This window comes from Haemaphysalis longicornis, unplaced genomic scaffold (assembly GCF_048455015.1).
Source record: "Haemaphysalis longicornis isolate Haplotype H1 unplaced genomic scaffold, Haemaphysalis longicornis Haplotype H1 scaffold_3, whole genome shotgun sequence".
NCBI lineage: Eukaryota > Metazoa > Arthropoda > Arachnida > Ixodida > Ixodidae > Haemaphysalis > Haemaphysalis longicornis.
Genome location: NW_027526335.1, coordinates 56,311,164 through 56,319,542, shown reverse-complemented (window position 1 = coordinate 56,319,542; position 8,379 = coordinate 56,311,164).

Here is an 8,379-nt window from a genome sequence, read left to right as displayed (position 1 = left end):
ATCGTGCACATTACCAAATGAATGGAAATTAGCAAAACATTATTCCCGTGCATCAAGCTGGAAGCGAAACTGACCTTACAAAATTCAGACCGATCTGGTTAACTTGTACAGTAAGCAAGCTTCTTGAACATATAGTCCTCAAACATATTATTACTTACTTTGAGAACGAATAATTTTTCTCACCTTACCAGCATGGTTTCCGCAAAGGAATGTCAACGGTTACGCAACTGTTGGAATTAGCTCATGACATATCTAAAAGCATCGATAATCGAAAACAAGTGCATCTGATATTTCTAGATCTCGCGAAGGCTCTCGACAAGGTGTCGCATAGTAATTTAATTAGTAAACTTGAATTTTACATCGGAGCGACTCCTATTATCAATTGTATACAAAATTACCTGAGTAACCGCTCACAATTCGTCCAAGTCAACAATGATATGTCTCCGCCTACTCAAGTCACGTCTGGTGTACCGCAGGGCTGCGTTCTCGCTCCAGTCTTGTTTCTAATATTCATTAATGACCTGCCTAAAAATATTGTCACGCGGAGACGAAGAAGGGCGGAGTAGGGTATGCGCCGCTCAGGGTGCCCAGGGCCAGCCAGAGTCGAGTGACCGTGGCCACCAGGCCCAGCAGCCAGGTGCGCAGCAGGCTGGGCCCACACGGCCCCAGCAGCTCCAGCAGCCAGCTGGAGCTGGCTGCTGGATTTCCATCGCAGCATCTTCGACAGGCTGCTTGTCTTGACCAATTATTTTCATCCATCGGGCATCAGAGTTTTCCAAAATCTTCTTTCTTCTAATTTCCCTTCGGTGTACAACCTGCTCGGCGCCCTCCATGTTTATTGTAAAACCAACATCAGGCTCTTTGCAGACGACTGCATTCTTTATAGGGAGATAAACTCAGCTGAAGATCACAGTGTTAAATATAGCCTTAAGCGCAGTATTACAATGGTGTAGAGACTGGCAGATGGCGCTAAACGTGAAAAAAAGTGTGGTACTAACCGCTAGTAGAAAGAAACAGACATCTACTTTTACATACAATATAAATAATATCCCCCAGTGTAGAGTTAAAGAGCGCGAATACCCTGGCCTAATCATTACTCGCGACTTTAGGTGGGACACCCACGTAAAGCACGTCCCTACCTCCGCCTACGGGCGGCGCATCTCCCTCAAAAGACGCCAAGGTTCCGTCACATCACATATCAAGTTGTTAGCATATAAAACATTTGCCCGATCGGTCTTTGAATACGCGAGCGCCATCTGGTTTCCGCATACCAACCAACATCAAACTAAAATATAACGTATTCAAAGAAAAGCAATCAGATTCATCTTTAATAAATATAAGTGACCCGACTCTCCATCTGAATTACAAAGGAACGCAGGCATATTCACTCTTCAAAATCGAGCGCTAGCCACTAGACCAGGGGTCTCAAACACGCGGCCCGCGAGCCGCATGCGGCCCGCGGACGCTTCGTTTGCGGCCCACAGCCCTCACATGAGTGTCTTGGTTCAATTTTTTTTTTTGTTTTTTAAGCGAATGCGTGAGTGCGCGCCGTGCTTGTGTAGCCAAAGACGCAGATGGCCAGAGACTTCTCGAAAACGCGTGGATATCGTCGTTCACGGCTTTGCGTTACCAAAGTGGACACCCCTCTTTTCCGGAGGCCCCTCAATTCGGGCGCCGTTAAATCGGGTGCACAATGATCGCAAGCAACTGCGACTTGTGAATCGAGCACTCTATAGTGCGCACAGGGCTGGGCGAGCACACAGGCCGTGGAGAAACTCCCCGCGGCGTTTTATGACCCTGCAAACGGGGCTGCACATAACTAATTAGCAGACGGCGCCTTGACCGAAGTTTTCCATGCTTCCGCGAAAGCGCGAAGGTTTCCAGGCGTTGTGTGGTGTTTGGGGATATTTGCTTTCCTGTTATTCTTTGTGTCAAACAGTTTTACTGCGCTGCAGCTGTGGCGAAAACGGCGCAGCCACACGTCGAACTCTAGGTTCGGGCTCCAAAATGCACCCATGTGCGTTTAGGGGTCGTGTCGCTGGGAGAGACCGACATCGCGCTGCTGAGGAAAAAACTGCCTATTGCACTTCGAAACTGTGCACTTCCAGACATCAAACGCCCCATATCTGTGCGCGTACGCTAAAATGAGACACCAAACTAAGCGGCTATCCTCCGACTCGCAAGCTGTTGACAGCACTGTGGAAGGTAGCGGCGCCTTAAGTCAATCATGATAGAGCGCACTACATAATTGTGCTCCTACGTGCCTGTCGCCTCCGTAAACGTCACAAGTGTCTTTTGACATTTTTTTTGACGATCTGCAAACAGCGAAGCTTTCGGCTGTGGAAGTCTAGCGCGAGCCACAATGTCGTTGTCCAAGCAGTCTGCAAAACTCAAAGTGGAAGACTAGAAGAGGTGCTTTCAGGAGAGATGGGAACTTTCTTATTTCTTCACGGAATCAAGAGACAAGGTGTTGTGCTTAGTCTGCTACCAGACTGTGGCTGTGCCGAAGGAGTACCAGGTTCGACGCCACTTAATGTCTTGTCATCACGAGACGTATGGTGCTTTACTGGCAACGTGTGCGAGCACACCGTGACTCAACTGAAGGCGGCGTTGGGAAAGCAGCAAAACCTGTTTAAAAAGGCGGCCAAAGCAAGCGACGAAACTGTGAGGGCTAGCTTCGTAATTTCTATGCCTATTGCCAAATCTTCCAAGCCCTTCACTGAAGGCCTATTTGTTCAGCAGTGCCTGCTCGGTGTCGCTGATGCTACCTGTCCCAGCACGAAAAATACATTCGAGAAAATAAGCCTGTCTCCAAACACAGTCGCCCAGAGAATTAACGAGATCAGTGGAGACATTGAAAAAGGACTAATCAACCGATGCCACGAGTTTGAAGCATTCTCTATTGCAGTTGACGGAAGCACTGACATTACAGACAACGCACAATGTGGTATTTTTGTGAGGGGTGTAGACAAAAACCTCAACGTCACTGAGGAACTCCTGGACTTAATCCCAATGAAAAGCACGACACAGTGGCGGATATTCTTTCCGTTCTAGAGTGGTCTGGACTACAGTGGGAAAAGTTGGTTTGTTTGGCTACAGAAGGTGCGCCATCAATGGTGGGATGCAAGAGCGGGCTTGTTGCTCGATTGCGGACGAAAATCACCAATCAATTTGCCGCGGTTCACTGCATTTTGCACCAAGAAGCACTGTGCGGCAAGTCTCTGCGAATGAACAGCGTCATGGAAATCGTGCTCAGCGCAGTGAACTTCATCCGATCAAGAGCTCTTGACCACCGCCAATTTGTATTTCTTTTAGAAGCGGCTGGCAGCGAATATGATGAAAAGTTGTACCATACAGAGGTGCGATGGCTAAGTCGTGGAAGAGGGCTGAAACGATTTTTTGATCTCCGAGAGGAAATTGGCGCCTTCATGAAGAGCAAGAACAGGGCCATTGTTGAGCTGTCAGACGAAACGTGGCTTCCCTCCCTTATATTCCTCAGTGATATCACTGATCATTTGAGCTGTCTCAACGTTAAACTTCAGGGGAAAAACAAACTTATCACGAAAATTCAGGACGACATTCAGGCCTTTCGATTGAAATTGCAGCTTTTGGAGAGACGGATGAGAATTCAGAAGTTTGATCATTTTCTAACCTTGAAGTCGCTGAAGAACGTGGATAAACAATCCTCTGATAACTTCGCTGACCTCCTCCATGATATCCAAAGAGAATTCGAAGGACGCTTCCAAGACATCACCAGCCTCGCCGATTAATTCCGGATTTTTTCGTTGCCGTTTTCGGTGCCGGTGAATGACGCAGCGCCCGAGTTACCGATGGAACTTCTTGAGCTGCAGGCTAACACTCTGATGAAGCAGACATTTCAGGACGGTGCTGTACCAGACTTCTACACGGTTCTTGACGATGCAATTTTCCCGGCGCTTCAACAGGCTGGAAGGATCATTGCCATGTTCGGAAGCACCTACTTGTGCGAACACCTGTTTTCCTTGCTGAAGGTGAACAAGACAGCTATCCGGTCGAGGATGACTGATGAGCACCTGCGATTGACCATGAGGATCGTTTCCGCGGCAGAAGTTCGTGCGCATTTCTTTAGTCGCAGCCAAGCGTTGCCAGGTATCAAGCCAGCAGGTTTAGAACAATAGCAGCTACATTGAGCTTCTCAAGACATAAAGTTTTGTGACTTTCATAAATGATACTGGCGATATTTTCTCGTATATTACTATCTATAACGTTTTAATATAGTAAGATACACAGATGCAGCAGCCCTGAAGCCTTTTTTTTTGTGAGGCACCCAATGCGGTCACCACATGTTGAAGCATAGTCCTGGAACAAATATTTGATATTTCAGAATTGGCGTCCACATTTTAGTCCTTCTGGAGATTGATATCGATATGGGTCTGGAATCCTGACGCCCAGTTCCATTGAGGAATGGCAGCGTTATCTGACATTTTGTTAACCATCCCCCTCCTCCCCCCCCTCGTTTCAACCTTTTTCGCTCTCCCGTCCCTTGCGGGACTAAAATTCGTGATTGCGGCCCGCTCACTGATGTAAGTTTGAGACCCCTGCACTAGACTAAAATTTATGTACCAGTTCTTTGACAACCAGCTAAATATAAACGCTTCCAAATATTTCTCCCTTTCAAAATTAGATGCGTTTGTTTTGAACTGGTTCCTGAGCTTACTGTAGTGGGGTTTTTATACTTTTTACATATTTGACACGTTATTACACGTTTTTATGAAAACTTTGTTGTTGAACTCAGCTACCTCATGAAAAATGTGTTAATGTTCGCTTGCTGTTCACATTCTCCATGCCCTGGTTTAAACAACACAAGTGTGTTCTGTAACAATGCTCAATGCAGTTTCTTTTGTTTGACAAACAGACGTATGTATTTGGCCCTTCGGCGATACTCCTCATTGGATTTGCAGTATGTACAAAAAAATAATATAAAGCTACAATGTTACTGTAGAAGGTTCATCAAATTTGTTTTGGTATTATAAAATTGAACCTCCAGGAAGATTAATTTGTCAGTGATTATGTAGAAGCTTCACGCACTATGAACAAGAAAACAATGTTACCCTTTTTTGTTGATCTTGCATTAGAGACAGAAAAGAAGCCTTCTGGCTATCCAAGCCAAGTAGGCGAGGAACGTCGCTAGCGGCAATGGCGCCGCCAACGACGGCCCGCTACTGCAGCGACAGATTTCCCTCTAGTGTATATTAGTATGAAACCCTGTGCTCGGCGCTGCATTAGAGCCGCGGAGAGGGAGAAAGGGAGTGACGGGAAAGCAGCAAAAACACTGAGAAGGGGGTACAGAGCCTGGTGTGAAACGCGGTGCAGCCGCTCCCTCCGCCAATCACACCGCTGGAAAGCAAGATGCAACAGTTTCGTACACTGTTTTGGGCTGCGCCGTGGTCAATCACGTTTTGTTTCGATAATGTGTGCTACTAAGTGAAACAAACTGCTTCTCAGGGTAATCTGCCACCATAAGAATGCCCCCCCCCCTTCCCCCGTTTTCAATGACTATTGTCTTTCTTGGGCTATCAAACGGAACAATTTTGATCTGTCTTTTTGTCGGTGACTCTATTCAACCATCCAGCCAGAAAACAGGTGACATAATGCCTCAGCACGAAGCATATATAGGCCGGATCGTTCCAAACTCCTACTACTACTTATATGGATTATATATGCCTACGTTATTCGGCAGAAAGGAAACATTAGACGCATAGAGACAAAATGTAAGCACATAACCGAAAGCACATAACTGAAAGTACGACCGTTGCTTTATACAACAGTACACGCTTGAGTGGTTTTTAAGATAGCAAATGAAAAAAAAAAGACCGACCAGTGTTAAAAAAGGGTGCGAAGAGAGGCCAAATAAACGGAAACACTAAAACAAAAGAGCGCGAGCTTGAACTGTTCCATGCAGAATAGAAACAAAAGGTCCCTACACAGATCGCACGAGTAGTGCCAACAAGGGAAAATTCAATTGAATTGGGCGCACCTCCATTGCATTCGCCATGGGAACAGCCAGAAGAGAGGGAAAAGGCTAAGAGGTAGGAATGGGATAACAGAAAGTGGGTTACGTGGAAGGGCCCTCACAAAACTCGTCTTTTACGACAATTGCAGTGAGGCAAGCAGATGCAGGGGCAATTTTTTTTCAGACTAATTTAATAATGACGATGGCTGGGTTTTTATGGCGCAATGCCGACGAAGGGCAAAGAGCGCCAATGAAAAGTTGTTTTTTGAGGACGAGGTGATAGTAAGCGTAAAACATTTAACTAAAAATATAGGTGAAATCACATAAAAGGCAATGAAGATGACTTGTTTAAAGGTCCAGGCCTTCAACATGTATGGTAAGTAATGAGGTGTAAAAACTTGACATCGCCAAGAAACGTAAAAGTATGCTTGTGGGTGGGTATGGGGTTGTCCCCTAAAAAAGTACGATGGGTGTAGTCAAATGTGTTGTCTGTATAGTTTTGCAAAGTGTTTGTGTCGTCTTGTTTCTGGTGCCTTGCATTGTATGAGTATATGGATTACGGATAGGCTCTCTCCACACCCGCTTCACATAGGTCTTGGAGATCCAGTGAGCAGGTGCGAGTGTGTTGCATGAATGTGTGTGACCTATCCGCAACCTGCATAACGCAACCTCAGTGAATCTGTTGTGTGAGACAGTTAGTGTACCATCCCAAGTGTGGCTTTATTACATGTAGTTTGTTGTCTATTTATTCACTCCAGTGGGTTTGCCATGTTCTACGCGAGTGTTGTCTTATGTGTCGCTTGAGGTCTGTGTAGGGTACCGTTGTTATGTCTACACTGTTCCTGAGTGCACCAGCAGCGGCGCTCTCGTTGCCAGCGATCCCAGCGTGTCCTGGGACCCAGCAGAGGAGCAGCTCATGCCTTTGCGCATAGGTAGACATAATGGTGTTGAACACAAGATTAACTATATGGTCTTTGGGGTAAAATTCCATATGCTTCTGCTGAAAAAATTGTTGTCTGTACGCTCATGGTTCTGGCTGCATTGAAATTCGGACCATGAGCAGCACAGGACACCATAGAAGCGTCACTGTGAACCTCTGCACATGGGTATTTAAACTGCAGAGACCTAAAGTGCTGCAGTATTGGAGCTCGTGGTTCCCGATTATTGTCAAGTTTCCCAAAAGAAAGGCCACAGGACACAGGGAGAACTTGCCAAGGCGGTAAAATGTCTGAAAAGGATGATCTGTACACATCTAAAAACGAAGCGCTGAGATCCGAGGCTCGCTCTCTCACTTTAAGCGAAATGGGCCGAGGAACAGATGGGCGATTTACAAACAACAGTGATGTGGAAGTATTCTTAAAGACAGGATAAAAAGGATGGTTATTCATCGATGAAATTTTAAAAGCATAAAGCAAGTACATGTACGTCCGTTGGTTCTCAAGGCACCACTTGTTACACTCAACATACACACTTTGGACCGGGCTAGTGCGAAAAGCACCCGATGCAAGGCGAATCCCCCAGTGTAGCACTGAGTCAAGCATTCGTAACTTTGTTTTAGTCGGCAACCCATACACCACACTTTAGTCGGCAACCCATACACCATAGCGCGAAAAATTATCGGCCTTTGAATGGGTGATCGAAGAGACTTCAGTGCGGCCCCTTTTCAGGGACCGATCATGTTTGGGGAGAAGGGGGGGGGGGGGGGTAGAAAATATCATATGCTATAGTATAGAAGCAGGGGACGGGGGTACGTACTTTCTTCGCACAGGTTATCCTGATACCGAGAGAGGTCCCGGAGCTCCCTGCCTGGTAAAAAGCTCATCCGTCGGAGCTTGACCTGGGCTCCGACGGCCACCGTTTGTGGTTTCTACCCTTCACCTTACAACACATCGCCACGGTTGGTTCCAGCTTATGTCTGGGCGCTCGGGGTCCGCGGTATCGCCAATACCGTCACCAAGATTACTCAGGGTGCCCCGTGCGGGAAGAGTAATTTAATAAAGTTAGCGTCAAATATATGGCACGATTTGTATTCTCGTGTGGCAACTTTTCGAATGAATTTAACGCGTATTATGTGTCCATGCTCTCTCTGAATAGCGAGCTGGTTACGCAAGTTGTCCTATTCCCTCCACCTTCCGATTTTGGGGATGGAAACAGTGCCTCCAGTACACCCAGCAAGCCGTATCTCTATCACGATAAATTCTTTTGCCCTTTTGTTTTCCCACTGGAATGATGTCGCTCTCTCGAGCATCTTCAAAAGTTCCATTAGTTACTATCGCAGACAGTAGTCCGTATCACGTATTTCAACAAGCCGCAATTTTTAAAAAGACAAATACAAGCATATAAAAATACCAACCACTGAAAAAATGAACTAAAACAGTTCAAATGAA